Genomic DNA, 24,801 nt, shown 5'->3' on the forward strand with positions numbered 1-24,801 from the left:
TTTTATTTGTGGAGCCTTTCTCACCCCGCAGAGGGACCTATGCTTAATAGTTTCTTTTGTTAGCGTACTGTGCTTAGGATGTTTAGAACAATCATGGGCATTTTTTTGCAATGAGAGCACACATTTATCAAATAAGCCAGAATGCCAGCAAAAGGGTTTGAATTGAAGCATTTCCTTCATCCCTGGCCCCTTCATAGGGTACCAGCGTCCAGGAAATTTATTAATTAGGGTTTTAAGTTGGTCTTTATTCAGTGAAAGAGGAGCAGGAGAACTCTCGGCAGGCAACACAAGAATCTGCAGCAGGGCAAACAAGAACAACAGCAGAAAAGGGGGGAGGATACAGGGTGGGGTAGAAGCTGAGGCTAACCTGGAGGGTCCCTTGTATCCTGAATGGCCTTGTGTATCAGGTTTTTTCCTCATGACCTCATCATGGATGGGATCCTGAATGGCCTTGCATGTCAGGTATCTTCTTCATGACCTCGTCATGGATGGGATCTCGCATAATGGCTCCTGGCAACTTAGAGGGCAGAAAACAGAGAAAGCTGAACTTTTCAGCCCATAAACAACTCATGCATGTGGCTTCGACCAGAGGGAAGACTCAGGGAAACAAGAGAAGCCCACTGAAGTCCTGTGGCTCAGATGGCAGGCCTGGGTTGCCAAGAGAGGCATGATATACAAACCTCTGCAGTGCACACAACCCTCCCTGTGCAGAGGGTGGGCCTGGGTAGCCACAAGAAGAACACACAAGCCCCGAGACATAGAGGGTGGGCCTGGAGAGCTGAGACAAGTGCACACAAGTGATGCAACATAAAGGGCAGGCCTGGAGAGCCAAAACAATTGCACACAAGCCCCGTGACATACAGGGCTAGCTCAGGGGGCTGGAAGAAGCCCACACAAGTCTCCACAACACTTAGGGCATGGTGGGGGAGCCAGAAAAAGACCCACACGAGCCCCTACCTAGCAAGCTTCAGCCAGCAATGCAGGACTGAACAGGAAAACAGAAGCTCTGGCAATGATCCCAGGGACAATTACGGGGCTAGCAGCACTGAAGATATGCTGAGAGAGCTACTTTGAAGTGGCTGCAGAAATAGACATGTCTAACACTGACAAAGCCAGAAAGACTGCCCAAAGACAAACTGAACCCATAGACACTCCAAAACCTACTCCTGGACACTGCACTGCCCTTCAGAGAGATGAGATCCAGCTCCATCAACCAGAACACAGACACCAGTTCCCTCAATGAAGAAAACGTCACAGAACACTGATTTAACCCCATCCACAGGGGCAGACTCCACAATCAAGGAGAAATATGACCTTGATAACTTATTTTTTCTCTTATAAATCACACTGTTTTTTCCCCCTACAAATTTATACCTGCACATTAGCCTTTTGTGGTGCTATGGAGTTTTCCTTTTTGTTTTTCTAGTTAAAATAATTATTTTAAATATTTTTTCACCTTTTTTTTGGTGATTTTAATGATTTTTGTTTTTCATATATTTGACTACTTTTCTTATAGTTATTTACCAGCTACAGCAATTCCTGGAAATACATAAATCTTTTTGACATACATCTATTTATCTTTGTTTTTCTATTTTTTCCTTTTCTCTCTCTTTTTGAATGCTCTTTTTCAACCCTTCCTTTTCTCTTTTCTCTCCCTTCTTTTTTCCCCCTCTCTTTTTCTTCTTGCCCCTTTCCTTCCCTCTTTCTTTTTTCACCATATAAGTTAAATTGATGTACTCTCTTTGCTATATATTCCCCAGCTGGCACTCTCCAGACTGAGCACTGGCTAGCTCTGCTTTTAATTCGTCAATATCGATTTTGGTTTCCCTTCTTCACCAAGTCAATCTCCTCTACTCTTTTCTTTAGAATACTTTGGTTATAACTGTGTGTGTGGAACTGTGTGTATATGTTCTTTTATTTCTGTAATTACCTGCTTGATCTCTTCCCACAAAAACACAGGCACTAGTCACCCCTAAAAAGCAGTCAACACAAACCGCTCAATCGACCTTTCCTTCCAAGGGCAAAAAACAAAAGTAAGAAGGAATATCAACCCTGAAACCTGGGTAAAAGAGATCTCAAGTGGAGCGAGTTAGGGAAAAAAATGATGAAAGACAGAAAATGACAGCACAAACCAAAGAACAAGGTATAAACTCACAAGACCAAATAAATGAACAAGAAATAAGCAACCTATCTGTAAGAGAATTCAGAATAATGATAGGAAAGATGTTCCAAAGATTTGAAAATAGGATGCAGAAAATACAAGGAAAAAAAAAAAAACATTTAATACAATCACCAAAGACATAGAAGCAATAAAGAATAAGCAAACAGATGAATAACAAAATTGGGGAAATTAAAAACACTCCAGAAGGAATTGATAGCAGAATAACTGAGGCAGAAGAATAGTTAAGTGAGCTGGAAATAGAATGATGGAAATAACTGCTGAAGAGCAGAATACAGGAAATAGAATGCAAAGAACTGAGGATAGCCTTAGAGATCTTTGGGAGAATATTAAAATCACCAGTATTTGAGATAAAGGCAAAGGGGAAAGGAATGATATACCCATCTGAATGCAGAGTTTCAAAGAATAGCAAGGAGGTATAAGAAAGCCTTTCTCAGGGATCCAAGCAAAGAAATAGAGGAAAATAATAGAATGGGAAAGACTAGAGATATCTTCAAGAAAATTAGAGACAACAAAGGAATGTTTCATGCAAAGATGGGCACAATAAAGGACAGAAGCACTATGGACCTAATAGAAGCTGAAGAATTTAAGAAGATGTGGCAAGAATACATAGAAAACCTATACAAAAAAAGACCTTCAAGACCCAGATAACCATGATAGGGTGATCACTCACCTAGAGTCATACGTCCTGGAGTGTGAAGTCAAGTGGGCCTTAGGAAGCATCACGACGAACAAAGCTAGTGGAGATTATGGAATTCCAGTTGAGCAGTTTCAAATCCTAAAAGATGATGCTGTGAAAGTGTTGCACTCAATATGCCAGCAAATTTAGAAAACTCAGCAGTGGCCACAGGACTGGAAATGGTCAGTCGTCATTCCAATCCCCAAAAAAAGCAATGCCAAAGAGTGTTCAAACTGCTGCACAATTGCACTCATCTCACACACTGGCAATGTAAGGCTCAAAATTCTCCAAGATCCAGCAGTACGTGAACGATGAGTTTCCAGATGTTCAAGTTGCATTTAGAAAAGGCAGAGGGAACAGAGATCAAATTGCCAACATCCGTTGTATCGCATAAAAAGCAGGAGAATTCCAGGAAAAAAAAAAAAAAAAAAACTACTTCCAGAAAAACGTCTACTTCTGTTTTATTGACTATGCCAAAGCTTTTGTCTGTGTGGATCACAACAAACTGTGGAAAATTCTTCAGGAGATGGGAATACCAGACCACCTTACCTGCCTCCTGAAAAATCTGTATGCAGGTCAAGAAGCAACAGGTAGCAACAGACATGGAACAAAGGACTGGTTGCAAACTGGGAAAGGAGTATGTCAAGGCTGTGTATTGTCTCCCTGCTTATTTAACTTATATACAGAGTACATCATGTGAAACTCTGGGCTGGATGACAAACAAGCTGGAATCAAGATTGCCAGGAGAAATAAGAATAATGTCAGATATGCAGATGACATCACCCTTCCAGCAGAAAGCAAAGAGGAATTAAAGAGCCTCTTGATGAAGATGAGAGAGGAGAGTGTAAAAGCTGGCTTAAATCTCAGCATTCAAAAAACTAAGATCATGACATCCATTCCCATGACTTCATGGCAAATAGAAAAGATGCTCACTCCTTGGAAGAAAAGCCATGACCAACCTATGTCAACATAGTAAAGGCCATATATGATAAGCCCACAACAAACATTATTCTCAGTGATAAAAACCTGAAAATATTCCCTCTATGGTCAGGAACAAGACAAGAGTGGCCAGTCTCACCATGATTATTAAATATAGTTTTGGAAGTCCTAGCTATGGCAATTAGAGAAGAAAAAGAAATAAAAGGAATCCAAATAGGAAAAGAAGAAGCAAAATTCTCACTGTTTTTAGATGACATGATAGTATACATAGAAAATCCAAAAGAATCTCTCAGAAAACTACTAGAGCTAATCAGTGAATTTAGCAAAGCTGTGGGATACAAGGTCAATACACAGAAATCACTTGTATTCCTGTATACTAACAATGAAAAATCAGAAAGAGAGATTAATGAATCAATCCCATTCACCTTTGCAATGAAACAAATAAAATATCTAGGAATAAACATACCTAAGGAAACAAAACAACTGTGCACAGAAAATTATGACACTGATAAAAGAAATCAAATCAAAGATGACATAAACAGATAGAAAGATATTCCGTTTCTTGGGTAGGAAGAATCAACATTGTGAAAATGACTATACTACCAAATGCAATCTACAGATTCAATGTAATCTCTATCAAATTAAAAATGTCATTTTTCACAGAACTAGAACACAAAAACCACAATTCATATAGAAACACAAAAGAACCCAAAAAGCCAAAACAGTGTTAAGAAAGAAGAATGGAGCTGAAGGAATCAACCTTCCTGACTTCAGACTATACTACAAAGTTACAGTCATCAAGACAGTATGGTATTGGCACAAAAAGAGAAATATAGACCAATGGAACAAGATAGAGAGCCCAGAGAAAAACCCACACATCTATGGGTACCTTATTTTTGACAAAGTTGGCAAGAATATGCAATGGGACAAAGATAGCCTCTTCAATAAGTGGTGCTTGGAAAACTGGACAGCTACATGTAAAAGAATGAAATTAGAACACTTCCTAATGCTATACACAAAGATAAAAACTCAAAATGCATTAAAGACCTAAATGTAGAATCAGAAACTATAAAACACTTACAGGCAAACAGGGAGAACTCTTGATGACATAAATCAAAGCAAGATCCTCTATGAGTCGCCACCTAGAGTAATGGAAATAAAAACAAAGGTAAACAAGTGGGACCCAATTAAACTTAAAAGCTTTTGCACAGCAAAGGAGGCTACAAACAAGGTGAAAAGACAACCCTCAGAATGGGATAAAGTAATAGCAAATGAACAACTGACAAATAATTACTTTCCAAAATACACGAGCAGCCCATACAACTCAATACTAGAAAAACAAACAACTCAATCAAAACATAAGGAAAAGACCTAAACAGACATTTCTCCAAAGAAATACTTAGACATGAAAAGATGTTCAACATCACTCATTATTAAAGAAATGCAAATCAAAACTACAATGAGAAGATACTACCTCACACCAGTCAGAATGGCCATCATCAAAAAGTCTACAAACAATAAATGCTGGATAACATGTGGAGAAAAGGGAACCCTCTTGCATTGCTGGTGGGAATGTAAATTGATACACCCACTATGGAAGACAGTATGGAGATTGCTTTAAAAACTAGGAATAAAACCTCCATATGATGCAGCAATCCCAGCATCAGGTATATACCCTGGGAAAATTGAAAGACACATGTATCCCAATGTTCATTGCAGCTCTATTTACAATAGTTAACATGGAAGCAAACTAGATGTCCACCAACACATGAATGGACAAAGACGCCATGGTACATACATACAATGCAATATTACTCAGCCATAAAAAGGAGCACATTTGAGTCAGTTCTGAGGTGAACAAACCTAGAGCCTAGTATACAGAGTGAAGTAAGTCAGAAATATAAATATAAATATTGTATACTAATACATACATATGAAATCTAGAAAGATGGTACTGATGAATTTATTTTCAGGGCTGCAATGGAGAAACAGACAAAGAAAACAAACTTATGGACATGGGGAGAGGGGAGGAGGGGGAGGGGGAGCTGAATGGAAAGAGTAACATGGAAACTTACAATATCATATGTAAAACAGATAGACAATGGGCTTTTGTTATATTACTCAGGGAACTCAAACAGGGGCTCTAGAAGGGTAAGATGGGAAGGCAGGTGGGAGGGAGGTTCAGGAGGGAGGGGGCATGCGTGTACCTATGGCTGATTCTTGTTGATGTTTGACAGAAAACAACAAAATTCTGTAAAGCAATTATCCTTCAATAAATAAGTAAAAATCTTCCAACAAATAAAAGCCCAGAGCCATATGTCTTCACAGATGAATTCTACCAGAAGTTTAGGGAAGAGCTAAAATCTATCCTGCTCAAACTCTTCCAGAAAATTTTACAGAAAGGAAAACTTCCAAGCTCATTCTACTAGGCCACCATCACCCTGATATCAAAGCCAGACAAAGATGCAGCAAAAAATACAATTAGAGGCCAATATCTCTGATGAAAATAAATGCAAAAATCCTCAACAAAATTCTAGCAAACAGAATCCAACAACACTTCTAAAAGATCATACATCATGATCAAATGGGCTTCATCCAAGGTATGCAAGGATTATTCAATATATGCAAAAAATCAACATAATTTTCCATATTAACGAATTGAAAGGTAAACACCACATAATTGCCTCAGTAAATGCAGAGAAAGCCTTTGACAAACTTCAACACCCATTTGTGATAAAAACTCTACAGAAAGTAGACATAGAAGTAACATACCTCAAACATAGTAAAAGCCATATAAAAGCCATATAAGATAAATCCACAGCAAACCTTATCCTCAATAGTATAAAACTGAAAGAATTTCCTTTAAAAAATAGTACACAGAAGTCTCTAGCATTCCTATATACTAACAATGAAAAATCAGAAAGAGAAATTAAGGAAACAATCTCAGTCACCATTGTTACAAGAAGAATAAAATACTTAGGAATAAATTTACTTAAAGAGACAAAAGACCTATATGCAGAAAACAACAAGACACTGATGAAAGAAATCAAAGATGACACAAACAGAGGTAGAGATATACCATATTCTTGGATTGAAAGAATCAATATAATGAAAATGAATATGCTACTGAAAGCAATCTATAGATTCAATGTAATCCATATCGAACTACCAATGGCATTTTTCACAGAACTAGAACAAATGATTTTACAATTTGTATGGAAACACAAAACACCCTGAGTAGCCAAAGCAATCTTGAGAAAGAAGAATGGAACTGGAGGTATCAACCTTCTTGACTTCAGAATATGCTACACAGCTACAGTCATAAAGACAGTATGATACTGCTACAAAAATGTAAATATAGACCAATGGAGCAAGGTAGAAAGCATGGAGATAAATCCATGCACCTATGGGCACCTTATTTTTGACAAAGGAGCCAAAAATATGCAATGGTTAAAAGACAGTCTGTTTAACAAGTGGTGCTGGTAAAATTGGTCAACTATGTGTAAAAGAATGAAATTAAAATACTTCCTAACACCATACACAACAATAAACTCAAAATGGATTAAAGACCTAAGTGTAAAACCAGAAACTATAAAGCTTGGAGGAAAACATAGGCAGTACACACTCTTTGACATAAACCACAGCAAGACCTTCTTTGACCCACCTCCTAGAATAATGGAAATAAAAGCAAAAATAAACAAATTGGACTTAATCAGGCTTAAAAGCTTTTGCACAATACAGGGAACTATAAGCAAGGTGAAAAGATAATCTTCAGAATGGGAGAAATTAATAGCAAATGGATCAACTGAGAAAGAATTAAATCCAAAATATATAAGCAGTACATGCAATTCAAATCAGAGAAACGATCCAATAAAAAAACAAGCAATAAATGCTGGAGACGGTGTGGAGAAAAGGGAACCCTCTTACACTGTTGGTGGGAATACAAGCTAGTACAGTCATTATGGAGAACAGTGTGGAGATTCCTTAAAAAAACTAGAAATAAAACTGCCATATGACCCAGCAATCCCACTGCTGGGCATATACACCGAGGAAACCAGAATTGAAAGAGACACATGTACCCCAATGTTCATTGCAGCACTGTTTATAATAGCCAGGACATGGAAGCAACTTAGATGCCCATCAGCAGACAAATGGATAAGAAAGCTATGGTACATATACAAAATGGAATATTACTCAGCCATTAAAAAGAATGCATTTGAATCAGTTCTAATGAGATGGATGAAACTGGAGCCCATTATACAGAGTGAAGTAAGCCAGAAAGATAAATACCAATACAGTATACTAACAATACACCAGTACTAACACCAATACAGTATACTAACGCATATATATGGAATTTAGAAAGATGGTAACGATAACCCTATATGCAAGACAGAAAAAGAGACAGAGATGTATAGAATAGATTTTGGACTCTGTTGGGAGGAGGCGAGGGTGGGATCATCTGAGAGAATAGCATTGAAACATGTATATTATCAAGTGTGAAACAGATCGCCAGTCCAGGTTGGATGCATGAGACAAGTGCTCAGGGCTGGTGTACTGGGATGACCCAGAGGGATAAGATGGGGAGGGAGGTGGGAGGGGGGTTCAGGATGGGGAACACATGTAAATCCATGACTGATTCATGTCAATGTATAGAAAAAAACCACTAGAATATTGTAAAGTAATTATCCTCCATCTAATAAAAAATAAAGGAAAAAAAAAGTGGGCAGTAGACTTAAACAGATATTTCTCCAAAAGACCTGCAAATGGCTAATAAACACATGAAAAGATGCTCAACATTGCTCATTACTAGAAAAATGCAAATCAAAACCACAATGAGGTATCATCTCACACCGGTCAGAATGGCCATCATCAAAATTCCTACAAACAATACATGCTGGAGAGGGTGTGGAGAAAAGGGAACCCTCTTACACAGTTGGTGGGAATGTAAATTGATACAACCACTTTGGAAAACAATATGGAGATTCCTTTAAAAACTAGGAGGTGGGAGGGGGGATCGGGATGGGGAGTACATGTAAATCCATGGCTGATTCATGTCAATGTATGAAGGGAGCCACTACAATATTGTAGAGTAATTGGCCTCCAACTGATAAAAATAAATGAAAGAAAAAAAAAAAAAAACTAGGAATAAAGCTACATACAATATGACCCAACAATCCCACTACTGGGCATCTACCCTGAGGAAACCAGAATTGAAAAAGACACATGGACCCTACCCCAGGGTTCATTGCAGAACTATTTACAATAGCTAAGATGTGGAAGCAACCTAGATGTCCATCGACAGATGGATGGATAAGGAAGTTGTGGTACATATACACAATGGAATATTACTTAGCTATAAGAAGCAACACATCTGAGTCAGTTCTAATGAGGTGGATGAACATAGAGGTTATTATACAGATTGACATAGGTCAAAAACAGACAAATATTGTATATTAATGCATGAATATGGAATCTAGAATGATAGTAATGGCAGTCCTACTCGCAGGGCAGGAAAAGAGGCACAGACATTTTGGACACAGTAGGGAAAGGAGAGAGTGGGATGATATGAGAAAATACCATTGAAACATATACATTACCATATGTAAAACAGATAGCCAGTGGGAGTTTGTTGTATGATGCAGGGAACCTAAAGCCAGTGCTCTGTGACAGCTTAGATGGGTAGTAGGGGGAGGCAGGCAGAATGGGGATTCGGTGGGGGGGGGGGTCATGTGTACACCTAATGCTGATTTATGTTGATGTATGGCAAAAATCACAGTATTGTAATTATCTTTTAATTAAAAAAATAAAGTATAAAAAAAGGAAAAATAAAAAGTAGAGGCAAAATAATGTTGCTTAGAATTATCTTGGCAACCACTGGAAAATCAATGTTAAATATATGTTCAATAAATGAGAAAACAATTTTAAGAAAACAAATGAAGTTTCTATTTCCACTAGTTCTGTGGGGTTTCTGCAATTACGTTCTGCTGGCCTTCAAAGCTTAATGCTATGGGGTTTTGTCTTCTTATCGCAAGACTGCCAGGCTGGGGAGCTTGACATGGGGCTCAGAACACTCACTTCTATAGCATAACTCCTGATATATCATTATATTCCAGATTGTGGATTGCCGAACTCACAGGTATGAGATTTTTTTATATTGAAAGTCCATCCCCTCCTACCCAACTCTTGGGTTCTTTATTCATGTCTTTAGTTGTAGAAGCTCTTTTCTGATAAATTCCAGGTTTTTTCATCAGTTTTTCTGCGGGTATTTGTGATATGTTGGGTTCTTGAGAGGAAGTGAGTTCAGAGTCTTTCTACTCTGCCATCTTCCAAATTGCTGAAATAATTATTTTGCATTCATTTATAGGTAACTCACAAATCTATATTTCTTTTATGTTAGTTATTGGAAAATTATTGTTTTCCAGTGGTAGCATAATGTTTCCTTCACTTTTAAATTTCTGATGGCTTTGCCTTGGTAACTGCTCATCTGAGGGAATAGTCATCTCTTCCAACCGATTTGGACAATCTTTTGTGGGGAATACTTTCACTTGAGGCTGGCTGAAGTTACTGGTTAGGTGGACTGCAGTGTTTGGGGCACAGAAGCATAGTATCTGTGTAGCTCCAGTCAAAAACTGTGGGAGTCTTCCATGGCCCAAACTGTGGAGGTCCTGTAGTGATAGTGGCAAGTGAGCTATCGGGGTCCTCAGACACAAAGTCTGGTGGGATTCTGTGTTTTCCCATAGGAGTAAGTTTACAGGAAAAACTTTAAGCCAGTGGGGAATGGGGAATCCTCTTGGTGCCAGGTCTGATGAGTTGGCACTCAGAGGAGTGCAATGAGAGTTCTAAGATTGGGGCATACAGAACTTCCATAGTGCCTATGTCCTGGGGCACAAGTACACTTGCTGTGGCAATGGTGCTGATGTCTGAGGTCAGCATGTATGCAGATCACTTGTGGAAGTATAATCTGCATCTTAGGTCTTGCTACAGTGACTTGCACCAAGTTTGGAAAAGAGCAGGGTGTGGATTCTGAGATGACAGGAGAAAGTTGTGGCTTGGGCCCAGGGGACAGGGTGCAGTAGCAGCATGGCCTGGGAACAGTGGGTTAAAATTAAAACTCTGCCCCAAGGATACAGTTCCAGAACAAGAACAACTTGCTCCTATATATAGCCACTAAATCTGCATGTTGGCACCCAAAGGCAGTGTATCAGTAGCCCTTTCCCAGTAACAACAGTTTGAAGTCATGATCTGTAAGTGAGGGTTGGACCTAGAACAGCAGATGTGCATCCCCAGTAAAGACAGATAAAATCTGCAACCTGAGCCCCTGAGAGTAGGTCTCACCACAGTAACATCAGCCTCAGGAAGGAGATGAAACAGTGTGAACTCTGGGGAGTTCCATCAGCTGGGATCAGCATTGGTAATGACTGTGGCAGTCTTCAGTATCAAAGGCTGAAAACATCAATAGTGGTGAGGCTTCCTGGGGTTCCCTTGCACTCCTTTTTCCCATGGAATATCTCCAAAGGGATCCTTCCTGGCACCAAATTGCTCTTGACCGGGGATAATGCAGTTAAAATGCTTCCTATCCTTTTCTATGCGTCTGTTCTGTTTTTAAGCTCAGCAGAAATTTGTTGATTCTTCATTAAAACCCAGAGTTTTCCCACAGGTATTTTAATCAGTTTATAGTTTTTATTGTTTGTATTGTTTTGTTGTTTTTGAGAAGATGAGTGTTAAGAACTCCTAGCCTCCCATCTTACTGATGTCACTGTAGGAGAATTTTTAACCAAGAAAAATTATCTGAATTTCAATAAGAGAACTTTGTGGCCTTTGGACTTACCCTGGACTTATCCCCTGTGACCTAGCTTGGTGTCAGCTTTGAAGAAAACAGAACCCTATGTTCCTGTTATATGTTTCTAGAATGGGGGGGGGGGGTGGGCAGTGCTAGAAAGAAGCTTATTCTCAAAGAATTGTTGTTGTTACTTTTGACCCATCTTTTTTTCTTGCGTGGAAAATCCTATGGACAGAGGAGCCTGGAAGGCTGCAGTCCATAGAGTCACACAGAGTCTAACACTACTGAAGTGACTTAGCATGCATGCACAACTTCTTGAAGCCCAGCTCAAAGGGCTTGCCTTCATTTTGTGTAACTTGGAACCCTACCAAGGCTTAGACAGACACTATCAAACATATCAACAGGGGGTAATTATCTAAAGTATTTAAAGACAAATGTATTAGCTGCTGCATCATGGAAAAAGTACAAAAGCTGAGGCAAACAATATGAAAACAAAAATTCTGTACAGGGTGGGGGATGAAACAATTCATGGAAAAAGGCATTAAAAGCTCCTATATGTTAATGGGGAATATAGAAGACCACAGGAGTATCCAGAGTCAGCTGCCTGCTCAGAAAATTCCTACAAAGGCCCTAAGCTCTTACCAATAGCTGACATTCATCCTCCTAAGTAGCAGGAAGGCAAACTAGGAGGAGGTAAACTAATAGAGAAAGTTCAGACATTGGGCTTGCTAAACAAAAACTTTAAATCAACTACTAAATATGCAAAGAGAACTAAAGAAAATCATTTACAAACTACTAAAATAAACTACAAACTTTTATCTCATTAAATAGAATATATCAATAAAAGTAGTAATTGTAAAAGAAACCAGAAACCCAATTCATGTTGATGTTATGGCAAAAACCATTACAATAATGTAATGTAATTATCCTCTAATTAAATAAATATATTTCAAAAATAAAATAAAACAAGTAACCAGAAACCAACAAAAACTTTGTATAGCAATTATCTTTCTATTAAAAATAAATTTAAAAAGAAAATTAAAAAACAAGCTTGATTTTTTTTTTTTATAGAAAGAAAGCACAAAGAAAGTATGGCACTAAAAAATAACTGTAATATAAAAATCAGTAGAGAGGTTCCATAGAATATTAGAGCTTGGCAACAAACAGGGCAGAGAGAGTTCTGCATTGGTGGCTGCCACCTTGTATGCATTTATGCTCTGTCACTTAAGTTGTGTCTGACTCTTTGGAACCCCATGGACCATAGTCTTCCAGGCTCCTCTGTCCATGGGATTTTCCCAGCAAGAGTACAGGAGTGAGTTGCCATGCCCTCCTCCAGGGATCTTCCCAACCTAGGGGTTGAACTCACATCTCCCACTCTGCAGGAGGAACATATACAGCTGAGCCATTGGCTAAGCCCCAGTTGCCACCTTGCAACACTCCTCAATCAGATAGGGGAACACCACAGCCTGGATCAATGCATGCTACAGACTGGCACAGGAACTAGGGCAGCTGGGTGCTGGGAAACTTGAGAAAAGGTAATCTAGAAGCAACAGTTAGAAATGGACATGGAACAACAGACTGGTTCCAAATAGGAAAAGGAGTACGTTAAGGCTATATATTGTCACCCTGCTTATTTAACTTCTGTGCAGTGTACATCATGAGAAACGCTGGGCTGAAAGAAGCACAAGCTAGAATTAAGATTGCTGGGAGAAATATCAATAACCTCAGATATGCTGATGACACCACCCTTATGGCAGAAAGTGAAGAGGAACTAAAAAGCCTCTTGATGAAAGTGAAAGAGGAGAGATAAAGTTGGCTTAAAGCTCAACATTCAGAAAACTAAGATCATGGCATCTGGTCCCATCACCTCATGGGAAATAGATGGGGAGACAGTGGAAACAGTGTCAGACTTTATTTTTTGGGAGCTCCAAATCACTGCAAATGGTGACTGCAGCCATGAAATTAAAAGACACTTACTCCTTGGGAGGAAAGTTATGACCAACCTAGATAGCATATTAAAAAGCAGAGACATTACTTTGCCAACAAAGGTCTGTCTGGTCAAGGCTATGGTTTTTCCAGTGGTCATGTATGGATGTGAGAGTTGGATTATGAAGAAAGCTGAGCGCCGAAAAATTGATTATTTTGAACTGTGGTGTTGGAGAAGACTCTTGAGAGTCCCTTGGACTGCAAGGAGATCCAACCAGTCCATCCTAAAGGAGATAAGTCCTGGGTGTTCATTGGAAGGAGTGATGCTGAAGCTGAAACTCCAATACTTTGGCCACCTCATGTGAAGAGTTGACTCATTGGAAAAGACACTGATGATGGGAGGGATTGGGGGCAGAAGGAGAAAGGGACAACAGAGGATTAGATGGCTGGATGGCATCACTGACTCGATGGGCTTGAATTTGAATGAACTCCGGGAGTTTGTGATGGACAGGGAGGCCTGGCATGTTGCGATTCATGCGGTCACAAAGAGTCGGACACGGCTGAGCGACTGAACTGAACTGAACTGAACTGAACTGAGTGATGTGGAGAGAATTAGCAATCTTGCGGAGTGGTCCTGGTAAGGCAGGGGGGACAACTGTCAGCGCATCTGAAGACAGTGCCACAGAAGAAACAGAGATCTCTGACTTCAGCAAAACTGCTCAAGCCCCACAACCAACATGCTATAATTTCCACACCCTACTGAGTAAATACTCAAGTGCCACCCACATGACACCACAGCTTCCTGCTTAATCTGTGGCATACAGGTTCTGAGGGAAGACTTGATCTAGGGAAACACAGGAATCTGGGAATCCTGAGCTATGGTCCAGCAATCAATGCTGGCATTAGCTCAATAAGCACCATAGAAGCAGCCCAGATCTCAGACAGCAGTGAAACCTGAGGTCAACTGGCAGAAGTTCAATCCCTGCCACCACAATGCTCTGAATACCCACCTAGCAAACTCTCTAGTTGTACCAACTGCATGCCACAATCTTATACCAGATCTGGAATAACCAGAATAGGAGGAGGGACACAGCCTTTGGCTACACTTGAGTGAAAACATGGAGACCTACAGAGGCAAAGCATCAGACCTCTGTGAGTCCACAAATGTCACTTATATCACACTTCCCTCTTTAGGGCATAGCATGCATGCAGAGGGAACAGAACCTCCTCAAGCATGACACTTGGGGTTTCTTCTACAACAAGTAGGGAAACCCCACCCCTGAGAGTGTGGCAACAGTCATGGAACAAAGGGGAAGTCCTGCCTCACACCCTACATGGACTTTAGACCCTTCAACAACAACCACACTCCCTATCAAGGTGTACTGGTCAGCGCATTCTGAGGAAAGACATGGCTGAAATTAACATTAAAATCAGTCTTCAAACAAAGATACTGGACACATGCAGTCTACATAAAGACACTCCCACTTAAAAACATGCCTTAAAGAACACAATAGATAACGGTTTCATCTAAATTCATTGAGACAGAGAAAGTTGAGTAAGATGAAAAGGCAGAGGAATGAATCCCAATTAATAAAGCAAGAGAAAAATCCGAGAGAATAAATTATGAAACAGACATTGTCAGTCTATGACACATTGAGTTCCAAACAGAGGTAATAAAAATGTTAACTGAATTAAAGAAAATTACCAGTATAAACACAGATCATTGTAACAAAACATTCTTAACTATGAAGACAATCTAATCAAAAATAGATAATTCAATTTCTGAGATAAAAGGTAATCTAGAAGCAATGAAGAGCTGATCAAAAGACACAGAAGAATGAATAATTGATCAGATGGAAAATTGAAAATCATGCAATCAAAACAGCAGACAGAAAAACAAATGAAAAATGTGAAAGCAAGATACAAAATCTATGGGATAATATAAAATGTTGTGAAGGAGAAGAGAGAGAGAAGGGAATTAAAAGCATATTTGAAGAAATCATGGCTGAAAACTTTCCAAACCAAAGTCCTGAGGTAATAGATATCCAGGGTTAGGAACCACAGAGGGTCTCAAATGAAATTAACCCAAACAGTTCCACACAAAGGCATATTATACTTAAATTGGCAAAAAGTTGATGGTAAAGAGAATATTTTAAATGCAGCAAAAGAAATGCAGAGTTATATGCAAGGGGACCACTATAAGACTCTCATCTGACTCCTCTAAAGAAACTTTGCAGGGCAGAAGGGTGTATCATGATATATTCAAAATCCTGAAAGGGGAAACCCTACAACCTAGGATAGTCTACCCAGCAAAATTATCATTTAGGATAGAAGGAGAGAGAAACAATTTATCAGGCATGCAAAAACTGAAAGGATCCATCAGTAATAAACCTTCCCTAAAATAAATGTTGAAGGGTTTTTCTAAATTGAAAATTAGCTAGAATCTATAGAAAGGGAAAACCCCAATAGGAAATCAAATATATAGTAAGGCTTGAAGATCACCTAAACAAGTCAGTAAACAGATTAAAATCAACAGCAAAAATTGTGGGAGGGATTTTAACAATAAGAAACAGCAAAAGCATAAGCATGAAAGTGTAAAATAGAATATAAAACATAAAATTTAAGGTTGTCATTGTTCAGTTGCTAAATCGTGTCTGATCCCATGGACTGCAGCATGCCAGCCTCCCCTGTCCTTCACTATCTCCCAAAGTTTGCTCAAATTCATGTCCATTGAGTCAGTGATGCTATCTAACCATCTCATCCTCTGCTGCCTCCTCATTTTGCCTTCAATCTTTCCCAGCGTCAGAATCTTTTCCAGTGAGTCAACTCTTCAGGTGGTCAAAGTACTGGAGTTTCAGCTTCAACATCAGTCCTTCAAATGAATATTCAGGACTGATTTTGTTTAGTATTGACTGGTTTGATCTCTTCGAAGTACAACAAACTCTAAACAGTCTTCTTCAGCACCACAATTCAAAAGCAATTCCTCTGTGTTCAGCTAACTTTATGAACCAATTCTCACATTTGTATGTGACTACTGGAAAAACTGTATCTTTGATTATATGGACCTTTGTTGGCAAAGTGATGTCTCTACTTTTTAATACACGATCTAGGTTTGTCACAGCTTTCCTTCCAAGGAGGAAGCATCTTTCAATTTCATTCCTGTAGTCATCTTCTGCAGGAATTTTGAAGTCAAATAAAATCTGTCACTGCTTTCACTTTTACTCCTTTTATTTGTCATGAAGAGATGGGGCTGAATGTCATGATCTTAGATTTTCTAATGTTAAGATTTAAGTCAGCTACAGGAGAATTTAAAAGCCCATTCACATAACTGGACAAATCATCCAAACAGAAAATGAATAATGAAATGCAAGATTTAAATGACACATTGGACCAGATGCCCTAATCAATATCTATAGGATATTCCATCCCGAAACAGTAGAATAAACATTTTTTTCCTCATATGAACATGGAAAATTCTCCAGGATAGATCACAGACTGGGTCACAAATCAAGCCTTGGTAAATTTAAGAAAATTGAAATTTTATTAAGCATTTTTTCTGACCCCAATGGTATAAGATTAGATAAGAATTACAGTAAGAATCACTAGAGAAGGGAATGGCAAACCACTTCAGTATTTTTGCCTTGAGAGCCCCGTTAAGAGTATGAACAGGCAAAAAGATAGGACACTGAAAGATGAACTCCCCAAGACGGTAGGCCCCCAATATGTTACTGGAGATCAGTGGAGAAGTAACTCCAGAAAGAAGGAAGAGATGGAGCCAAAGCAAAAACAACACACAGTTGTGGATGTGACTGGTGATGGAAGTAAAGTTTGATGCTGTAAAGAACAATATTGCATACGGTCCATGAATCAAGGCAAATTGGAAGAGGTCAAACAGGAAATGGCAAGAGTGAACATTGCCATTTTAGGAATCAGCAAACTAAAATGGACTGGAATGAGTGAATTAAACTTAGACGACCATTATATCTACTACTGTGGGTGAGAATTCCTTAGAAGAAATGGAGTAACCATCATAGTCAACAAAAGAATCAGAAATGCAGTACTTGGATGCAATCTCAAAAACAGCAGAATGATCTCTGTTTGTTTCCAAGGCAAATCATTCAATATCACAGTAATTCAAGTCTATGCCCCAACAGGTAATGCTGAAGTTGAACGGTTCTATGAAGACCTGCAAGACCTTTTAGAACTAACACCTAAAAAAGATGTTCTTTTCATTACAGACGACTGGAATTCAAAAGTAGGAAGTCAAGAAATACCTAGAGTAGCAGGCAAATTTCACTTTGGAATACAGAATGAAACAGGTCAAAGGGTAATAGAGCTTTCCCAAGAGAATGCATTTGTCATAGCAAACAACCCCTTCCAATAACAGAATAGAAGGCATTACATACGGACATCACCAGATGGTCAACACTGAAATCAGATTGCTTATATTCTATTGAAGCCAAAGATGGAGAAGCTTTATACAATCAGCAAAAACAAGACTGAGAACTGACTGTGGCTCAGATCATGAACTCCTTATTGCAAAATTCAGACCTAAACTGAATAAATTAGGGAAAACCACTAGACAATTCAGTTATGACCTAAATCAAATCTCTTATGATTATACAGTGGAAGAGGGAAATAGATTCAAGGGATTAGATCTGATAGAGTGAAGAATTATGGATGGAGGTTCATGCAATTGTACAAGGAGCAGGGATCAAGACCATTCCCAAGGGAAAAAAAATGCAAAAAGGTAAACTGGTTGTCTGAGAAGGCCTTACAAAGAGCTGTGAAAAGAAGAGAAATGAAAGGCAAACACGAAAATGAAAGATACACCCATTTGAATGCAGAGTTCTAAAGAATAGCAAGGAGAGATAAGAAAGCCTTCTTCACTGATCAGTGCAAAGAAATTGAGGAAAACAATAGAATGGGAAAGAATAGAGATCTCAAGAAAATTAGAGACACCAAGTGAATATTTCATGCAAAGATGGGCACAATAAAGGGCAGAAATGGTAAGGATCCAACAGAAGCAGAAGTTATTAAGAAGAGGTGGTAAGAATATACAGAAGAACTATACAAAAAAGATCCTCAAGACCCAGATAATCATGATTGTATGATCACTCACCTAAAGCCAGACATCCTGGAATGTGAAGTCAAGTGGGCCTTAGGAAGCAGCACTATGAACAAAGGAAGTGGAGCAGATTGAATTCCAGTTGAGCTATTTCAAATCCTAAAAGACGCTGTAAAAGTGCTGCCCTCAATATGCCAGCCAATTTGGAAAACCCAGCAATGCCCACAGGACTGGAAATGGTCAGTTTTCATTCCAATCCCAAAGAAAGGCAATGTCAAAGAATGCTCAAACGACCCCACAATTGCACTCATCTCCCACATTACCAAAGTAATACTCCAAATTCTTCAAGCCAGGCTTCATCAGAAAGTGAATTGTGAAATTCCAGATGTTCCAGCTGGATTTAGAAGCGGCAGAAGAACCAGAGATCAAATTTCCAACATCCGTTGTATCATCAAAAAAGCAAGAGTTCCAGAAAAACATCTACTTCTGCTTTATTGACTATGCCAAAGCCTTTGACTGTGTGACTCATAACAAACTGTGGAAAATTTTTCAATAGATGGGAATTCCCAAAAACTTTACCTGCCTCCTGAGAAATCTGTATGCAGGTTAAGAAGCAACAGTTAGAACCAGAAATGGAACAACAGACTGGTTCCATATTGGGAAAGGAGTACACCAAGCCTATATATTGTCACCCTGCTTATTTAATTTATATGCAGAGCACATCATAAGAAACGCTGGGCTGGAAGAAGCACAAGCTGGAATCAAGATTGCCAGGAGAAATATCAACAACCTCAGATATGCAGATGACACTGCCCTTATGGAAGAAAGTGAAGAAGAACTAAAGAGCCTCTTGATGAAAGTGAAAAAGGAGAGTGAAAAAGTTGGCTTAAAACTCAACATTCAGAAAACTAAGATCATGGAATCTGGCTCCATCACTTCATGGCAAATAGATGGGGAAACATTGGAAATAGTGACAGACTTTATTTTGGGGGACTCTAAAATCAGTACAGAAGGTGACTGCATGAAATTACAGACGCTTGCTCGTTGAAGAAAAGTTGTGACCAACCTAGACAGCATATTAAAAAGTAGAGACATTACTTTGCTGACAAAGGTCGATCTAGTCAAAGCTGTGGTTTTTCCAGTAGTCATGTATGGATGTGAGAGTTGGACTATAAAGAAAGCTGAGTGCTGAAGAGCTGATGTTTTTGAACTGTGGTGTTGGAGAAGACTCTTGAGAGTCCCTTGGACTGCAAGGAGATTCAACCAGTCCATCCTAAACAAAATCGACCCTGAAAATTCACTGGAAGTATTGATGCTGAAGCTGAAACTCCAATACTTTGGCCACCTGATGCGAAAAACTAACTCATTTGAAAAGACCCTGTTGCTTGGAAAGATTGAAGGTGGGAGATGGGCCGACAGTGAATGAGGTGGTTGGATGGTATCACTGACTCAATGGACATGAGTTTGAGTAAACTCTAGGAGTTGGTGATTGACAGGGAGGACCGGCATGCTGCAGTCCATGGGATTGCAAAGAGACAGACATGACTGAGCAACTGAACTGAACGAACTGAAGAGGAAGAAATCTTAAAAACACAAACACATGGAGACTAAACAATACAATTCTAAATAACAAGTGATCATTGAAATAATAAAACAGGAAACAAAAAAATCTAGAAACAGATTACAGTGAAAACAAGACAACTCACAATCTGTGGGATGTTGTTAAAACAGTTCTAAGAGGTGGGTTTGTTGCAATAAAAGCCTCCTCAAAAAATAAGAAAAAACATAAAATAAACAACTTAACTTTAGACCTAAAGCAACTAGGAAAATAAGAGCAAAAGAACCTACAAAGTTTTTAGGAAGAAAGAAATCATAAAGATTAGAGCGGAGATAAATGTAGTGGACACAAAGAAAATAATATCAAAGATCAATGATGTTAAAATGTGGTCTTTGAGAGTATAAACAATATTCACAAACCATTAGCCTGTTTTAGCAAGAAAAAATACAGGAAAAGACTCAAGCCAATAAAATTACAAATAAAAAAGTAGAAGTTACAACAGATAATGCAGAAATACAAAGGGTCATAAGAGACTACTATGAGTTACTATATGTCAATAAAATGGACAACCTGGAAGAAATAGACAAATTCTTAGAAAATTATAACTTTCTAAGATTGAACCAGGAAGAAATAGAAAATAGAATATGACCAATCCAAGAACTGAAATCAAAACTTTGATAAAAAAAAATTGTCCAATGAACAAAAGCCTAGGGCCAGATGACTTTACAGGTGAATTTTTTTCAAGTGTTTAGAGAAGTGCTGATGACAATCTTGCTAAAACTCTTGCAAAAAGTTTCAGAGGGAGGAAATCTTCCAGACTTATTCTACGAGCCCAAAATCACCCTGATAACAAAATCAGACAAAGAGATAATATAAAAAATAAAATTACAGGCCAATATCACAGTTGAACATAGATACAAAAATCCTCAACAAAATTCTAGCAAGCAAAATCCAACTACACATTAAAAGGATCATACTACATGATCAAGTGATGTTTATCCTTGGGATGCAACAATTATTCAATATACACAAAGCAATCCATGTTAAGAAATTGAAAGATAAAAAACATAATCATTGCAATATATGAAGAGAAAGTGTTCAACACAATTCAACACCTATTTATGATTAAAAAAAAAAAAAAAACCTCCAGAAAATTGGCATAGAAGAAACCAACCTCAACATAATTCGGGTCATATCCAAGCACACAGCAAACATTATTGTGAGAAATTGAAAACATTTCCTTTAAGATGAGAAGAAAGACAAGTGTTCCCACTCTCGCCAGTATTATTCATATAGTTTTGGAAGTCCTAGTTTTGGCTAGAAAGAAAAAGAAGAAAAATAAATAAAAGGAATTGAGATTGGAAAAGAAGAAATAAAACTCTCACTGGATGACATGATACCATACATTGGAAAGCCTAAATATGCCACCAGCAAATCATGAGAGCTAATCAGTGAATTTAGTAATGTTGCAGGATATAAAATTGATACACAGAAAGCTCTGGCATTCCAATATACTAACCATAAAAAATCAGAAAAAGAAATTAAGGAAGCAATCTCATTCAGCATTGCAATAAAAGCAATAAAATATCTACGAATAAAGCTACCTAAAGAGACAAAAGACTTGTATGCAGAAAACTATAAGACACTGTTGAATGAAAAAGACGATATGAACAGATGGAGAAATATACCATAACCTTGAATTGGAAGAATCAATATTCTGAAAATGACTATTTCACCCAAAGCAATCTACAGATTCAATGCAATCCCTATCAAATTACCAATGACATTTTTAACAGAACTAGAACCAAAAAATTACAGTTTGTTCAGCTCAGTCACCAAGTCATGTCTGACTCTTTGCAACCCATGAACTGCAGCATGCCAGGCTTCCCTGTCCATCACCAACTCTCAGAGCTTGCTCAAACTCATGTCCATCAAGTCAGCGATTCCATCTAACCATCTAATCCTCTGTCGTCCCCTTCTCCTCCTGCCTTCAATCTTTCCCAGTATCAGGGTCTTTTCCGGTGAGTCGGTTCTTTGCATCAGGTAGCCAGAGTATTGGAGTTTCAGCTTCTGCCTCAGTCCTTCCAATGAATATTCAGGACTGATTTCCTTTAGGGTCTACTGGTTTGATCTCCTTGCAATCCAAGGGACTCTCAAGAGTCTGCTCCAACACCACAGTTCAAAAGCATCAATTCCATCAATTTCCATACAATTTGTGTTTCCAAGAAAGACCCCTAGAAGTCAAAGCCATCTGCTGCTGCTGCTGCTGCTGTTAAGTTGCTTCAGTTGTGTCCAACTCTGTGCTACCCCATGGACAGCAGCCCACCAGTCTCCTCTGTCCACGGGATTCTCTATGCAAGAATACTGGAGTGGGTTGCCATTTCTTTCTCCACAAAGCCACTAGGGAAAGAAAAACATAGCTGGAGGAATCAAATTTCCTGACTTCAGACTATATTACAAAGCTATAGTCATCAAAACAATATGGTACTGACACAAGAACAGAAATAATGACAAAAGGCAGAAGATAAAAAGCCTAGAGATAAGCTCACACACCTATGGGCACCTTATCTTTGGTTTAGGAGGCAAGGATATACAATGGAGACAAGATAACCTCTTCAATAAGCAGTGCTGGGAAAACTGGAGAGCTACATGTAAACAGTGAAACTAGAACATTTCCTAGCATTATACACAAAAATAAACTCAAAATGGATTAAAGACATAAATGTGAGGCCAGAAACTAGAAAGCTCTTACAGAAAAACATAGGCAGTAAATCTTTCACATAAATCATTGCAAGATCCTTTTGGCCCACCTCCTATAGTAAAAGAAATAAAAACAAAAAGGAACAAATGGTATTTAATTAAAATCAAAGCTTTTGCAAGGCAAGGTAAACAATAAACTAGATTAAAAGACAGCCCTCAAAATAGGAGAAAATAATTGCAAAGTAAACTATTGACAAAAGATTAGCATTCAAAATGTATAGGCAGGTCATACAGTTCAACATCAGAAAAAATAACCCAGTAAAAAATGAACAGAAGACCAAAATAGACAGTTATCCAAAGAAGATATACAGATGGCCAATAAACACATAGAAAAATGCTCAACATCACTAATTATTAGAAAAACGTAAATCAAAACCACAATGAGGTATCACCACATACCAGTCAGAATCACCATCATAACAATAATCTACAAACAATAAATACTGGAGAGGATGTGCCGAAAACTGAATCCTCCTGTTATGTTGGTAGGAAGCTAAACTGATACAACCATTATGGAGAATATTATGGAGATTTTCCTTATTAAAAAACTGGGAATACATCTGTTATATTACCCAGCACTGGGATAAAACCACAATTCTAAAAAAACATATGCACCCCAAGATTCATTGTAGCACTGTCTACATTAGCCATGACCTGAAAGTAACCTAGATGTCCACCAACAGATGAATGGATAAAATAAATTTGGTATATATATATGCAATGGACTATTACTCAGGCATAAAAAGGAATGAATTTGAGTCAGTGATAGTGAGGTGGTTGAGCCAAAGCCTATTATACAGTGTGAAGTAAGAAAGAGAAAAACAAATATCATATATTAATGCATATATATGGAATCAAGAAAAATGGTACTGAAGAATCTATTTGTAGGGAAGCAAAGGAGACACAGATGTAGAGAACAGACTTGTGGACACTGTAGGGTGAAGGACAAAGTAGTATTGACATATATAGTCTATCTTGTGTAAGATAGATAGCTGGTGGGAAGTTGCTATATAACACAGAGAACCCATCGTGTTACTCTGTGATGACTTAGAGGGATGGGATGGGGGAGGGGAGGGAGGCTCAAGAGGGAGGGGATATATGTATAATTATGGCTGATGCTCATTGTTGTATGCCAGAAACCAACACAATGTTATAAAATTATTTTCTCCAACTAAAAAATAAACTAAAAAAATTACAATTACATGTTAATCAAATAAAGTTAAATACAAAATCTTAAAAAAATAAAGATGAGTGAAGATGATGTACAAATGGCCAATTGGCACATGAAAAGATGTTCAGTGTAACTAATCATTAGGGAAAGGCAAATGAAAACTACAATATTATACATGTTCACACCTAGTAGGATGGCTATTATCAAGCAGAAAAGAGAAAAGAAGAAACTAACAAATGTTGGTGAGAAGTGGATAAATTGCAATCTTTGTGCATTACTGGTAGGGATGAGAAATCGTATGTTTTGGAAAATGGTATGGCAATTCCTCACCAAAAATTAAATAAAGAATTTCTATGTTATTTAACACTATTCATGATGGCCAAGATGCAGATGAAATCCAAGTCTCCATCAACAGAGGAATGAATAAACCAAATGTGATATATACATACAATGGAATATTATTCAGCATTAAAAAGGAATGAAATCATGGATTGACGTCAACACATTCCTGTTATAAGAGTTTTGAGTGTTCCTCTTCTGCCAGAAACATCAACTTGAACAACTAACCACACATAGAAATACTTTCAAAAGAATTAAAATTTCAGATGAGAAATCACAGCATCTGGGTGGAATACAAAAAGAAGAAAAGACACATTAAAAAGGCGTAGGAATGACAGCTTTACATTACTGCCATGCACCTCACCTGAGATACAAAAATAACTGAAGTATCCATCGACA

The 24,801-nt window shown here is 38.2% G+C and overlaps 1 protein-coding gene across 2 annotated transcripts in view; it reads right to left on the reverse strand.

Moving 5' to 3' along the window:
* Window positions 1–24,801, reverse strand: part of ZC3H12B (zinc finger CCCH-type containing 12B) — a 580,099-nt gene that overhangs the window by 239,851 nt on the left and 315,447 nt on the right. The window contains exon 2 of one of the 2 annotated variants that reach the window (XM_043895044.1): window positions 4,879–4,939. The exons of the other annotated variant lie outside the window; for it this stretch is intronic. The gene's annotated coding sequence lies outside the window, so the exon portion shown is untranslated. The remainder of the gene's footprint in view (window positions 1–4,878; window positions 4,940–24,801) is intronic. 2 annotated transcript variants of the gene reach the window in all.

The sequence above is a fragment of the Cervus elaphus genome, chromosome X (genome assembly GCF_910594005.1).
Source record: "Cervus elaphus chromosome X, mCerEla1.1, whole genome shotgun sequence".
Taxonomy (NCBI): Eukaryota; Metazoa; Chordata; class Mammalia; order Artiodactyla; family Cervidae; genus Cervus; species Cervus elaphus.